Source organism: Pipistrellus kuhlii, unplaced genomic scaffold (assembly GCF_014108245.1).
Source record: "Pipistrellus kuhlii isolate mPipKuh1 unplaced genomic scaffold, mPipKuh1.p scaffold_m20_p_2, whole genome shotgun sequence".
Taxonomy (NCBI): domain Eukaryota; kingdom Metazoa; phylum Chordata; class Mammalia; order Chiroptera; family Vespertilionidae; genus Pipistrellus; species Pipistrellus kuhlii.
The window spans coordinates 113,745,676-113,760,477 of NW_023425515.1; positions in this window are offsets into that span (position 1 = coordinate 113,745,676).

Sequence of the window (14,802 nt, forward strand, 5' to 3'; positions counted from 1 at the left end):
AAAAGCCACTTGTCAGAAAAGGGCTCTGTATGTGTGGGAGAAAGCCATTATTTAAATGATGGGACATTACAGATCAAAGGTGTTCTGTCAGGATGTTTAGTTGCTTTAAAACATATATATATATTACCAGACTTGTGACCAAGATTTTAACAGACACTGAAAGAAAAGAAAATAGACTTTCTCTCTTTGAAGAAAGAGAAACAAACTTCATATTTCTAAATCTTTTCTATCACATAAAGAATGGAGTCCTTTGTGATGATGCATGATGTAAAAGAAACATTTCCTATCAGGAGGTAATTGTATTGCATCTGTCTCTTCATCATTTGCCTGTTTCCAATATGGGTTCCTTTATTTGGATTTGCTACGTGGCCATGGACATGCAAGTGGAGTGAAAATTCCATTATGCCATTTGCCTCTAAAACACCACAAATAAATTCATGCCATATATTTTTAAATTTTCAAGCCTCTTAATATGAAATAAAGATACTGTCAAAATATCTCTTCTAATTTACCATTTCTATTTCCTTCAAACTTGGTGCTCTGGTAACTCGATTTACTCATGACTGTTTGAGTCACCATGTTGTTTCATACAATCATATATGGACACATTTTCCCCCTCTCTGGAGACTCTTCCTACCCCAGCACACACACCACACACACACTGACAGTTTAGAAGGCTTGGACATCCAAAATGAAGATGCTGGTATATTTGGTATCTGGTGAAAGCTTCCAGTTGAAGATAGCCATCTTCCTCTTCTGTTCTCACACAGCATAAGGGGTGAGAGAGCTCTCAATCTTATGGGCTCCATCTTTGTGATCTAAGTACCTCCTGATGGCTCTATCTCCTAATACCATCATATTGGCCTTAGGATTTAACATGGCATTTGGGGGGGGGGGGCACAAACATTCAATATACACTGAGTGTCCAGATTATTATGATCTCTGAACACATAATAATCTGGCCACTCAGTGTATATCCTATATAATAAAAGGCTAATATGCAAATTGTCCCCTCAACCAGGAGTTTGACCAGCAGGCAGGCCGGCCAACTGCCCATGTCCTCTCCCCCTGGCCAGGCTGGCTGGACCCCACCTATGCACGAATTCATTCATATATATATATATATATATATATATATATATATATATATACACACACACACAAACACACACACACACACACACACACACACACACACACACACACACATATATATATATATATATATATATATATATATATATATATGTATTCCATAGCTTCACTCCCTTCTGAAGCATTTGACTTCCTTCTACACTATCTTTAGTCTTCACTCTGAGCCTGGATATGCAAATTAACTGCCATCTTAGTTCGGCTAATTTGCATACTCACTCCTGATTGGCTAGTGAACATTGCTGGTTGGGTGAAGTAGAGATATGGTCAATTTACACGTTTCTCTTTTATTAGATAGGATATATATATATACACTGAGTAGCCAGATTATTATGCATTCAAAGGTCAAATAATCTGGCCACTCAGTGTGTGTGTGTGTGTGTGTGTGTGTGTGTATTTTAGGGTTCTTGGGAAACCCTTGAGTGTTAATCATGTGATCTCTGTGATGCTCCTTTAAGCAGTAATTAGATTTTTGAAGCTAACTTTTAGGAGGATATTTCATAGCAGACTTTATGTTTTTAGGCCATCAAGATGTCTCTGGAACGGGTATTTATAAACATCCCAAAGTTGTCAACATGATTTTGGGTATGTGCATTTTCTGGGTAGGGAAGCTATAACTTTCTTTAAATATTCCAAGTTTTCTGGAAACAAGAAAAAATACTATTGATAATACATAAATTACTAAGCCCACAAGATTTTGGAATAGGTGCATTTTCAGGAGAGAAATCCTTTTGCTTTCTTGATATATCCTTGTGGTAACCATGCAAGAGTCATCAGACAACTAAGACTATAGAGGCCTTGTTGATAGTATGCCAGATGGCTAAGGCCACTCTGAACATGGGAATCTTAATCAGAATGTTCAAGGCTAAGAGGCTAAGATGCCATACACAGGTGCATGGATACAGAATGTTCAAGGCTAAGAGGCTAAGATGCCATACACAGGTGCATGGATACATGGTACATCATGTCCTTCTATAACCCCAAAATATGATGTTACTATTGGCACAAGGCCTCTTTTGTCTAAGTGGTGTAATACATGGTACTGACCATCCATCATACTGCTGCTGCTGTGAGAGGAGTGAAGGAAAGACTGGAGAGAGGGGAGAGGCCAGAGAGGCAAGCAGAGAGCTCAGGTGCTGCTACTATGTGAGACTGTGTCTAGGGGAAACTTGTGGCTGCTCATAGGGAATCCTGCTTGTATGGGAAAGATGTATTTTGTTCACCAACATGTGTGCAGCTGCCTGTTTTATAGATTGCTTGAAGAACTGTTGTGTTTGATGGCTATATGGCCACTGGCTCCTACAATAAAGACTCATTTTATACACCCACAATGTCTCATGGCTTCTCTGTCTAAAACCCAGCATCCAAGAAGATCCAGTTCATGGCAGAGGGGCTTGGACTCAGCAGTTAGTGTAGCCAGCAGAGCTTGAAAAGGAACTTGCCCTGATAGTTGGCATAGTCATTAGTAGGATTCGGAAGGATATATGGACTCAGAGCACCAGTGCTCATGCTGTACTCCTGCTATGCTCTGACAATCCCAAATAGTCTGGAAAGAAGAAAAGAAAAAAGAGAATAAAAGTTACCAAATAGGAGGTAAGGGTAGATATTTAGAGAATGCAGGAAGGAGAAATGATGCTCAAAAAGTATAAAATGATACAAAAAAAAAAAAATAAGGCCATGGACAAATCTTGCTTAGTCAAACTTTGTCCAAACTTCAGTGTGGGATGTCATTATGTACTTTGGGGGAGTATATGTGTCTGAGTGTAAATATATTCCTTCTAGCCCAACTAGAGAGAGAAATGCCAATAAAGGGCTTAAAATATAGCACACAGAACCTCAGTATCTCAGTAATTTATTTTTCTAAGTTACAATATCCAATGGGTCTCCATAAAGATGGCATGTTTTTTATAACACACTGATTTTTGAGCAAAATGAATATAAAATATTTGGCACCTGTGCATAACTATCTCTAGTAGAAATATATTCCATTAAAAATAAACTAAAATTAAAAGATCAAAAACCTTGTTTTTTTATTTTTTATTTTTTAGAGAATTCGGGAAAAAGAAATGATGCTCAAAAAGTATAAAATGATATATAACATTTCAAAAGCCTTGTTTTTTTCTCCTCAGGTGCAATACCCATGGCCATGATGAGGACAAATTTCCCAGTGACAGCAACAAAGGAGTCCATGAGCACATCCCACTGTGACCTGTGCAGACATTTATTCTGGGAAATCTCCAGATATGAAGGTTCTTATAGCTGTGGAGGAACTGTTTATAGAATTTAAAGTTCCAGAGAAAAAGGGAGAAGTGAAAAACTGTCTAAGATGTCTGCCTTAATTAAACACAATTAATTATGAAACCAATTCATCCTAAATGAGTTGACAATTTTAACTCACCATTGAAAACAAACCAAAAATAAAAAATCAACAGGTTTTCAAGATCCCCACCTTAAGGAGGAAAAGCATAGCATTTATAAATGAAAGCCAAGACATTTATTTAATCCCAAAACCACATTGCTTGGCTCCTTGGAGAATTCTCACAGGCCACTGTTTGGTTAAAGGCAGGTTGAAGACTTTTGACCACATTATTTAATTTACTAGATTCATGTATGTGTCAGTCACCCAAGTAAAGGAGGCCAAGTAGAAGTATTTTTAGCAAACATTCCTACAGTGAGCACCTTAATTTGCTATCTCATAAAAATCAGGAATGGCAAAAACTGTTTGCAAACATTCTGGTTTTACATGCATTTTAAATATAATATGTTTCATAAAAACCTTACAGAGTGGTTACATCTTGTTAGCAGTGGTCCTTCATCTCGAATCTCTGGAGGGTTCTTTATTCTGGGAAAGAGGATCTAAACACCCTAGGGTACTATTTAGGATAAATGATTGCATGATCATCCACTCCCATGTCAGTTCATGTTAATTTTTTTATGGCACTGTCAAAATCTGATCAATAGCAAATAACTTATTGCTATAGTCTATTGCAATAACAAATAAATATTTTTCAATAATAATGCAAAAAATAGCTTGTCCATCCTGAGTTCCTGTGTGGGTGAATCTAAATCAAAAGTGTATAAAAAGAAGAAAAGAAGAGGGTGTCTAGATCCTCTAAAAGATTAAATCTGGCTGTGGAAGGTACGTATTTGATATCTTCGTGTCTAGGGGAAGATTCGTGTCCTTAAATAACATAGAAAGAGTGCTTTGAGGAATGAAGAAAATAAGTGTATGAGTAAAGACCTCAAAGAGAGCAAAGGACGTTTTTCTTAAGAGTACTCAAGTTAGGAGAGTATTCAAAATCTTTTACAGAATTAATAATACTGTTCTACATACATACTCTTCACAGTGAGGTTATTTTTTATGCAAATTTTAATGAAATTAAAATGTTTTGTGTGCACAGTTGCCAGGGATAGAGAAACATTTTAGTGTCAGGAGCTCATTCTTTGATTATCCATGCACACTACTGTCACTTGGCCTACTTCACCTTGTCATGGTCCAGGAAAAAAGTACCTGAGTCTGTCACCGGGGCTCTGAGAAATGCATGGGATATTTGCATGCTTCTTGCCCTTAGGTGTCAAATCTGTTATATAGTACTACCTCCTGAGACTGGGCAAAGCACTCTAAGGCATTAATTCTCTGAAGCATGATCAGATCATAAAGTCTGAGAGTTACACCGGCACTTGGGGTCATCTAATCCCACTCCTCTCTTAAAGTAAGAATCTCCACACCAGTCCATGTGCTGGCACAGCAAGCAATCTCCAGGAAAGGTACTGTCTCTCAGTTCTGGGGCAAACATTTTTACTGATGCTCATTCTCTCAGTGTTGAAGAGATCTCCTTCTTCCTATTGATATTAGTTCAGACTATAGTTACATCTATCTAAGTTCCCATCTTAGCCCTTTACGATAGCTATTCATTCTCCCCTACCTCCATTCCACATGGGCCCTCAGATTTCCTCCTGTTTCTCCTTATAATAGCTCCTTATATAGTGTGGTTTCCAAACTTTTTCCCATTTGGTGACCCTTTTCTGAACATAATTCAATTTTATGGTGACACTTAACACTTGTAGCCTCAATTTCCATGTGTATTTGACCATTGAGAGCTAACCATCTCCACCTTTATTTATTCAAGCACTATAATTACAACAGAAGTTTGCCTTATCTTATTATTAGTTATCTATAGCATAGATTCTCAGGGTACTAGTAATGTGAATTCTATAAATATTGAGCCAGGTCTCCGTTTTTCTCAATAAAGACATTGGACATAGTGCCAGCATAGAAACTCTAGAATATGGACACAGGCACAAGCCACATTAGGAGAAAGAAAGAAGGGTGTGAATTCGAACCCAGGAACAATGCACAACCTTGTAATAGAATATTGCCTCAGAGTCTGGTTAAAAGAAAGCTTTATTGATTAAAGATATAATTTTAGTCATAACAATAACCAATTGCTATTTATAACTTAATTGATTGCTTTTGGATACTTATTACAATTCTGAGAGGTAGGTATCATTATCCTTCATTTATAAGTGAGGAAACTGGACTGCACAGTAGTAAAATACATGAACATGGTCACACAGCTAGTCAAGCTGGAACCCAGGAAGGTCAACATGTTTCTGGGGCTCTTGTTCATAACCAGAGTGCCCAAAGTCTCTTAAGTATGGCTTCCTCTCCTTGGGAATTGATCCAGGGATCTGGAAGCTGCCTCAAGTGTTAAGACAGGTGTCTGTGGATCAGAGCTGGTTAAGCAGGAAGAATGTAGGAGCCGGGGACCTGTGGAGTCTGAAGTTTAGCACTTACCCACAAGGTAATTTATAATCATACTAGTCAATGTGACATTATTGAACCACGAGGATGACATGGAGTGCCTTGAACAAGACAAACCATTAACACTCTTACTTCCTATCTTGTGACAACTTAGAATGTTGGCTTCAGTAGAAGAGGTTAAATCAATATGGTTAAAACATGGAAATATGTCAAAATAAAATTTCTCCTCCACCCACACAAAAGGAAGGATTTAATCTTTGTGATTAGAAATACAAAGACTTTATTTATTTGTTTATTCATTAATTCATTCATTTTCACCCTAGAATATGTTTTTCATTGATTTTAGAGAAAGAGGAGTCGGAAGCGAGAGAGAGAGAGAGAGAGAGAGAGAGAGAGAGAGAGAGAGAGAGCGAGAGAGGCGCATGGGTATGAGAGAGAAACATCACTTGGTGCCTCTTGTGTGTGTCCAGACCTGGGATCTGGATCCAACCTGAAACTCAGGTATATCCCTGACTGGAATCAACTAGCTACTTTTTTGTGTACCAGACTATAAGTCATCTGACCAGGACAAAATGCAAATACTTTTAAAAATAAATTGTCGAAAACTTTCAGCTCATCACTTTAGGAATAATATTTCTTCTTCAAGCCAGCAATTATTATTTGCCTTCTACTGTTCTATGTGTTTTTCATGTTTTAATGTATTTAGTGCTCCTGATAGCCACATGCAGTAAGAATTCTTCTCATTCTGGGTTAGCTGATGCACAAACAGGTTAAGCTGCTTGCCAGAGTCATGCAGTTGGTGACTTTGGAGCTGGCACTTAGACCCAGGTGTCTCCAGAGCCTCCTTTCCTTAATCCTACATTATTGGGTCCTTCTATTCTTCATACTAGATATTTTCAATCTCTTGATAGATATTTCCTTGGGGAAAATGCCCCTGTGAGTCACTGAGATAAATCCCCACTGAACTTTGGAGTTGAGCTTCCCCTACCTGTCGTCTCCTGTCACCCACATGTAAAGAGATAGATGGTCAAGTCTCCGGAATAAACATGGATTTGGGGCTCTTATTTTTAAACTCTGGATATAACTACATGATCCCCTTGCTATCTTTTTTTTAACATACAGTTTCTTTATGAAGAAATAGCTGATGCCTAAATAGTTTAATACATTTCTCCAAGAAGTCTGTTCTGTGGTAGTTATCGATGCTATAGCTATTTTAGGATTTTTTTCTAGGTTAACTCACACCCACCTTTTGTTAATTTTATTGACTTCAATTTCCATTATAATTTTCCCCTAAAAATAATTCAGTCACTTATTTTGTTTTTTTATTATTTAAAGCATACTTCAAAAATCATAATAAATATAATAAATTTCATAAGAAATGAGCAGGTAAATAGTTTTAGTTGTGGTCTGTTTGCTCTTTCCCTTCCTCCTTCTATGCTTGGGCCTATGTTTATTGAACTCCATAGAATGCCAAGACAGCATTTGTAAAGGGAATTTATTTAACTCTGGGTGAGTTGTACAAATGCAATAATGTGGCCCAACTCTTGTTTAATTTTGAAGGCTTTCTCCTAGACAACACTGCTCATAATGGACGGTTCAAGCTAAATTATCCATTATTGTTCCCAAAGTTTACAATTAAACTATCGATCAAAACTGGCAGCAATTCCTCCAGCAGCCTGAGCAAAGAGGCACTGTACTGCCTCAGAACATGAGTGTGTGCAGCAGGGAGAAGGTGCCACAGACAGACAGGTAACAGACAGACAGACAAACAGACAGACAGACATACCCTCCCCCAGTCATCCTGGGATGCAGCCTGTGGAAATTTTCCTTGAGCCAAGAAGCAGGCTGCAACCACGGGCACCTAGTGTGGGTGTGCAGTTTCAATAGCCAGAGGTCCCCGCAATTTGTGACCCCTATCCCCGGCTGTAAAAATTGGAGTTTAACAGGTTAGGCTCCATAGGGAACCAACCTCAGCTTTTAGGCTCCTTCAGATACTGCAGAATGCATCTTTTCTGGGGAATTCACAATAAAATGACTGTTATTTATCATTACAAACCTCTTTATCATTTAGTCAATAAAAGGCCTCTCTCTCTCTCACTTTTTTCCTGTGGCGTGCTCAGAGTCAGAAATCGGTATTAGTCTCTCCTGGCCTGGAGGCAGGAGATGTCAAAAGCTAAATCATGATCTACCCTGGCTTCCTAGCTAAATTGTGTATGAAGGCCTGAGGCAAAAAGGTGCTATGCTCATTATTTGAAACAGGGAATTTTTTCTCTCTCTTTTAGTTTTTCTTTCTTTTTCTCTTTCCTCTTTCTTATGTATGGAGACATGATAAATACATGTATGACTCAGAAGACAGTGGACGTGAGACAAGGCAACAAGAGCTTAATGTGTTGCCTTCATATATTTCCTGATCAAGAAACAAAAAGTGGATTGTCATTCAAACAGAAAAGAACAGTGGATTTTATCTCTTGAACTTTTTGATCAGAGTGAAAATAAGAAGTGTTGTTTACGACTGGATGTCAGTAATAGGTGCCTTCAAAAAGGAGAGTAGACTTTTCAGTAAACATTAGTAGTATGTTTACTAGCACGGAGATCCTGCTGTGGACAGGTAAGAGGGATCCATTCCTTTGCACCTGCAAACAGATTTTGCCTCCAGGATTTCTCATTTCTCATAGCACCTCAATGGTGGCCATATGGTGTGTGATGCCAGTGTCACACATGGTCAGTAGGAATGTCAGAGTGTCTTGGGATGTAATGTATCTGGGGAATTCATGCTACAGTTTAACAAAAAGTACAATTTGGTGACCTTAGATATCTTTTTCATTAAGTTGTTGTGGGTAAAGCTCTCTCTCTCTCCTGATTTTTACAGATGCCAAATAAAGACAATACTCTGCAAGGGCCTTGGTTCACTCATTTCTTTATCGTCTTATGTATTCAACACATATTCAGAGCTCACCCTGTGTGCAAAATACTATGGCAATACAGTTATGAACAAATAAGGGATTATTGAGCACAGGGAGATAGACCCAGAAAAAAACTTTTAATGATTGCAATTATTTAGATCTATGTTCAATACTTCATTTATAATAGGTCAATTTACAAATGAAGAAATGCAATTTCACAATGCCTGTTTCTAAAAATGTGATAGTTCCCCCTGTTTATCTAATTCCTGAAGGAAATAACATTTAGAGGTATGGCAAATGATATTTTTAGAGCTTAAAATACTTAGAAAGAATCATGTTCAATACTCCTATTTTATAGGGAAAGAAATCAAAGCTTAAAAAGATAAACCAGGAAAAGAAACTCCAACAAAATTATAGGAACATTCAACTAACAGTAGCAGCATAGGAGCTGAAACTATATCTGGATCATTTCCTATGTGCCTTAACTCTTTTTTGTATAGCATTTACTGAAGATGTATTCAAGGTTTGCTGACAATGACCAAAAGACAGATTAAGAGGTTGTCTCAGTATATCAAATACTTGGATTTATTGCCATCATTCGCTCATCTGTGTTCTTAAGGATGAGCAAGAATGTAAAGGTCTAACATGGCTCAGTTAGAGAGTTCAGGTTAGCTACAGACTATATTATTTGATATATAATTCATAATTAATTAATAATAATATTTAATATTGTTTGGTTTGCTTTGCTTTGCTATTGGGCAGGTCCTTAAAAATCTTGATGCTCACTTATTATCCCTGACATAACATGGACTGAGATTAAAATATTTGCTCTCATTGTGGCCTGCCAACCTTATTTTATTGGCCTGTGAGCTGCTCTTGGACATAGTTGCCAGGATAGAGCAATTTAATAGAATTCTATTCTGCAAGGCAGAAGAGCCAATTCCAAAATAACTTCATTTTAAACAGATCCCTGCTAATCTTTGAGGAACAAGTCTTGGGGAGAAAATGGATGGTATTGTATGGACTCAAGAAAATGCAAAGCAGAACTTCCATTTGGTATAAATGATGTCAAGTCAAACATTTTCTCCTGCATCTCTGGAGACCATGGGATTTCCCAAAGGAATTCAATCATAGTTGTCAATCTCTCAGTTACTAATTTATTTGTATCTAAAAAAGCCTGGTATATCTTTAAAATTTTGATTTTTAAAAAATATGATTTTATTGATTTTAGAGAAAAGGGAAGGGAGAAAGAAACATTAATCAGCTGCCTCTCCTATGCTTCCTACTAGTGATCAAGCCTACCATCTGATCATGTGCCCAGACCAGAAAATGAAAGGGCAACCTTTTATTAAGGGGGAGAGATCAACCAAAGGACGTGTATCATGCATATAAGCCTAACCAATGGACACAGAAAACAGGGGAATGAGGCATGAGTGGGGTGGGGGTGGGGATATAATGAGGGATAAAGACATATATGTAATACTTTAATCAATAAAGAAATTTAAAAAATCTAGAGGATAGAATTGAATCTAATAAAAGAAAAAAAAGAAAAAAGAGTGTGTTGTTAACATTGGAAAAAAATCTGTAAACAGTTGATGTGGTGCTGGGGGTGGGAAAGGCTTGGGAGAGGTCAGTGGGAAGAAAAGGAAACATATAATACTTAATGTGGATGAGAACTAACTGCTGATCATCGAATAAAGTTATAAAAATACAAAACAATAAAAAATAAAAAAATAAAAAGGGCAATCTCTTGATGACCAGGATGATACACAAACCATTAGCAACACTGGACATATCTTTAAACATTTATGAAAAATATATCTTCTTCTTAAACCTTATATTCTCATTTTAGAGTGAAATCTTATAACCGGGTATAAACCATTTCAAAATGAGATAGCTTATGATAAGAATGCAATGGAAGGCTTCGAAAAACCTCATTACAATTTGACACTCCTAAAACACAGAGGACAACATTAGATTTGTACCTCCTGAGCATCAGAGCTTACCTTTAAAGAGTGCAGGATTGGGGGAAAAAAGAATAAAAAGTGTATGTATTTTCATTCCTCTCACCTTATTTTTTCCACTCTTTAATGCACCTTTTTTCAAGGCTCTGACTTGAGTCTGCTCTAACTTGCAAATAACACATTTTTCACATTCTAAGTTGTTTAAAATTATTTAAATTATTTCCAAGATTATAATTATGCCATTTTTATCATTTAATTCTAAGGCCTCACATCTCTTAGCTATACCTGCTAATCAAGGGATTAAATACCTTAAATCCATGAGTGTTTGCAGTGGCCACACCCATTCTGGCCAATACTTTTGTTCCCATGTGTGATTGACAGACAAGTGTTGCAGGGAATATGCCTATAATATCTGGCTTTTCCTTTGCTCCTTTCCTGTTAAAAATAGCTAGGTTAATTACAATGGTATCAGTACTTTTCAAAGGGATAGGCCGTGGGAAGTGTCTTGTGTAGGATACAGATCTAAAGAGGAGATTATGGATTTGACTTTGGACTTGTTGAGATCGCTGTGCCTGAGGAAGATGGACAGTAGGGATCTGTGTAATATTATAGAATATAAGAGGAAACACTAATTTGATAGGTCTGAGGTCCAGTCCTGATTCCAACACCGATTAGTTTTGTGTCTTTAAGCAAGTTATCTCAATATTTTAGGTCTCAAGTCTTCATTTGTAAAAGGAAATGCATTTTTTGCCTACTTTTTAGAGCTGCTATGGAGACATTTTCATGGTACTTCCCACACACAGTATCATTTATTGTTCATTTTTTATTATTGTAATTATTGTCATTATTAGTTTTTATTCTAGTGATAATCATTTCAGTAAGTTGAGTGCAGAACCCATAATACAGTGGCTGAAACAACCAAGATTGTTGACTAGTCCTTCTGAAAAAAACCTGAAAAATGAGATGATTATAATAGATGCAAGCAAAAGAAACCTTTTTTTATTTTTTTAGATGATTGTAATAAGCATTCTTATATGCGGAAAAGGAGCAATAAGAGAGGAAAAAGTCAAAGAGAAGAATGATTTAAGGGAGAAAGATCTGTTGAATTAAGAAATAAGTGAATAAGGGGCATGATATCCAGTTAATCTAGATTGATGGGCTTTGTCTAGGAGGAAAGGGGTCACTTTTTGGTGCTGCCAAGTCAAAGGTGCTGGGGACTGAGGAGGTAAGGGATTTTTAGCTTATAATGTGTTCAGTAATTAAAAATAAACTACCATATTCATATTTTAAATTAGAATCATCATTATTCCTTTTATAAGAAATTGCATACTCTTTACTTTTTAAGAGTCTTGATTTCTAAATAACTATGGAGTTAAAAAAGAGGACAGTTAATATTCCTTCGTTTTATTAGTGAAGAAACTGAGACCCAGAGGAAAACTGTGACTTTTCCTAGATGATAAAGGTCCCCAGTAGCCTTGGAACTCCAAGCAAATCAAACCCATGTCTGAACTACACAAACCCATTTCATTTTATTCCCTCATCGGTTGGTTCTGACCTCACTTTGGGACTTTACTTCCTACAGCTGACTTCTAGGTTTGGCATCCTACTTTTGCCTCCTCTCACTGTTTGGTTCTCTCCCCTCACTGCCCCCCCCCCCTCCACCTCTTCCTCACCTTGCAGTCTTTTCCTGGTCTGCCTTCTGTATGTTACTTCCTATTTGTCTGGCAGAATAACCTTGGATTCAGTACTATAAAGCCTAAACCCAGAACTTGATCAGACTAACCTTGAGCCTCTCTCTGTTTGCTAGAGTAAGTATGGTTTTAATTCACAACAAATCTAGGTCCCATAAACCCACTGGGAGCTGAGACATACATAATTTTAATATACATTCATAGATATTTGTATCAACCAAGTTTAAGGGGTCGAGTACCTAAGGAAAGCTCTTCCATTTTAAAGCTTCTATTTGAAAAGGACTTGGCTGCTTCCATGTACAAAGTAAGCCAATGGTTAGCTGATTTTTTCTGCATTTGTTTATAACTTCCTATTTCTATAGATAAATACTTCCTACTTGGATAGAGAGGTTGCTTTTCTTTTGCTTTCTTTCCTGACATTACCCATTCTACTCTCTGAGAAGTTTGGATTTATTCAAATTAGATGTTGCTCTGGAAAATGTTTAGAAGAAGACTCTCCCATCCATACTTGGGTTACACTTCTAACCAACTCACATGCCCCCATGTAGAAATTGGCATCATTGTCATCTTTATATCCTCTATGTGCCTAGGAACAGTCTGCTAAATCAAGTTGTATTAAAGTTATAATATTAAGATTCTACTTGTGTTTAGCAGCTATCAATTTATTAGGCGCCATGAGAAATACGCAGAAAGTAAAAAGACCCCAGAGTAACATTAACATTATCATCTGCAAGCATTAGAAAATGTTCTATTCTAAAGTAGCTATTAAACTTTTACAACTTCAGCGTATCATATAACTGTAAAATTAAAGTTTCTTAGTTTTAGTATTTGTTAATGACTGAGGTTCCAATTGCTCTAATTCTACTTTTCCAAGCCAATAGCATGATTAAGTTAATTTCTTTATTTGATGAAATTCATAAACACTTATAAGAATTTTTCTGACTAGCAAAGTATATTGTAGAAAATTTAAAAGCATAAACAAGTTAAAAATAATAGTTCCACTTTTTGGATGTAACATTTTTATTTAAATAATTACAAAAAATTATGATAAATTTCTTCTTACCATTGAAATGATCTGAGCTAGTTGAGTTTCATCTTTCTTCCTTCTTAGTTGTCTTTATCTTTAAAAGTATTGGAGATGTCACCCTTTCTCCCCCAATGACATGCTCCACTCCAGTGGTGCTCCACCCCCAGGCCTTCTCTGCACTCTCATCTGTGTCCATGGGTTATGTATATACGCATTTAAGTTATTTGGTTAATCTCTACCCTCTTCCCTCTGATATTCATCAGTCTATTCCATGCCTTCATGTCTCTGCACCTGTTTTGTTCATTAATTTTATGTTGTTCATTAGATTCCACATGTAAGTGGGATGATCAATGTTTGATCATTGACCTATGAACCAGGAGGTCAGGATTCGATTCCTGGTCAGAGCATATGCCTGATTATGGGCTCGATACCCAGTGATTAATGGTTCTCTCTCATTGTTGATCTCTCTCTCTCTCTCTTCTGTTCTGAGATCAATTAAAATATATATTTTTAAATGTTTCATCTTTTTATACATACCTTTTAATGTTAACATAGTATTTTTTTCAAGTTGTGATCTTCAATTTCTTGAAGTAATCTATTATTGGTAACCATTTTATTTTTATGTTTCATATGCACAACAAATAATTTTTAAAGGATAAAGATGTCCCATAAAATATTTAAGTTACTGAAAATTTTTATTTTAATTTGAAATTCAAATATAACCAGACTTCCTTCATTTCATATGACAATTCTAATTGGTGACTTTATATGTCACCTCTGCAGAAAGTTGGACTTCCTTAATGTAGCCCCAGAAGTGTGCTGTGCCTGGTTCAGATGAGCCATAGGGATGGCAGTTTTTGAGCCTTGCAGCAGGTGGCAGGGCATCTCAATTCTTACCTCCATTTCATGTCATGAATTATATACATTTCATTTTCTGAGCCTCGATTTCCTTATTATTATTATTTTTGTAAGTGAGACAGGTGCACTAGATAGCATCTACTTGCCCTTCCTGTTCTAGAACTCTCTTATCCCTTTACCTCATCATTCTATATAATGAATCTATGTTGATGAATTTTATGACCCCATCTTCAAATAGTAAACATTTAAAAGGAACAATCAATTAAAATGTTTATTTCCCTAACCCTATTTCTATCATTATATCTATACCATTAACACCCAAAATAATATGGTGAAAGGAAACAAAACAAAACACTGGGATCTCTTCTCTGGGATGACCAGAATGATGAGAGAACAGGGCATTTTAGAAGAGTGAGTGGTCAGATTTTAGTCATCACTTGTC